Source organism: Fukomys damarensis, unplaced genomic scaffold (genome assembly GCF_012274545.1).
Source record: "Fukomys damarensis isolate Sample0158 unplaced genomic scaffold, DMR_v1.0_HiC HiC_scaffold_37, whole genome shotgun sequence".
Taxonomy (NCBI): domain Eukaryota; kingdom Metazoa; phylum Chordata; class Mammalia; order Rodentia; family Bathyergidae; genus Fukomys; species Fukomys damarensis.
This window is the reverse complement of record NW_022900949.1, coordinates 1,033,674-1,034,730: the sequence shown is the minus strand read 5'-3', so window position 1 is coordinate 1,034,730 and position 1,057 is coordinate 1,033,674. Positions and strand designations below refer to the sequence as shown.

General features: G+C 59.7%; 1 protein-coding gene across 1 annotated transcript in view; it reads right to left on the bottom strand.

The window, feature by feature from the left end:
* The window catches only part of Eps15l1 (epidermal growth factor receptor pathway substrate 15 like 1), a 36,308-nt gene that overhangs the window by 11,638 nt on the left and 23,613 nt on the right, over nt 1–1,057 (bottom strand). The window lies entirely within an intron of this gene.

The following is a 1,057-nucleotide window of genomic DNA, read 5'->3' as shown; positions in this document are numbered from 1 at the left end:
GCACCCAAGCCGCGCACCCAAGCCGCGCCTCAGCCCTTCTCTTCTGGACACGGGTCTTGCTAGGCCGCCCGGGTTGGCCTCAAGCTCGTGACGCCCGCCTCAGCCTCCCGAGCCTCACTCCATCTTTCAAACGGTGACAGAGACGGCAGCCCTCTCTCCAGGCTGCGACAGGGATGCAGGCGATGGCCAAGAGTACCGCAGGACTCCGCAGCCACCCTGCTGGGGCTTACTTTCCTCAGCGTCAGCCAGCACCACACGGGAAACCGGGGAGATAACTCGGTCCCTGGGTGTTGGACAGCCGCGCCGCTCCTGGGCATCGTGGGCCCCGTGTATAAAGGGCACCTGGCAGGGCAGCACCTTCGAGCCCGTGGGGCTTTGGGAGGGTGGCACACGGCGGGACTGTGTCCTCTGCGATGCGGACCCCCTGTACGCACCCTGCCCGGGTGCCCGGGCAGGAGGAGCCAAGGGAAGGACGAGGGCACCGGCCAGGCTGGAGCGGCCCCTCCCTCAGGGCACAGGCTCTAGGCGGGAGTCGCAGGGCAGGCCTCCCTGGGGGACAGACTGCCCCTGGGCCGCTCAGAGGACAGCTCCTATTTGTAGGAAGGGTTCCTGACCAGAGCGAGGTGCTTGGGAGGAAGGACACAGGAGGGACCGCGAAAACAGCCTGCAGTCCCTGGAAATGGGCTGAGCAGCCAGTATTTCACCCATGGCTTTTTTGGGTGTGGGTGGGGAGAAGAGAGTGAAACATGTAAGTCAGTCTTATTTTTGTTCTCGGTGCACTCTGAAAACATGTTTTGGGGACGTGTTTTTAAAGCAAGCAGTGCGGTTGAGGTCAGTGTTATCTAGCAAGACCGCGAAAACAGCCTGCAGTCCCTGGAAATGGGCTGAGCAGCCAGTATTTCACCCATGGCTTTTTTGGGTGTGGGTGGGGAGAAGAGAGTGAAACATGTAAGTCAGTCTTATTTTTGTTCTCGGTGCACTCTGAAAACATGTTTTGGGGACGTGTTTTTAAAGCAAGCAGTGCGGTTGAGGTCAGTGTTATCTAGCAAAATCTCTC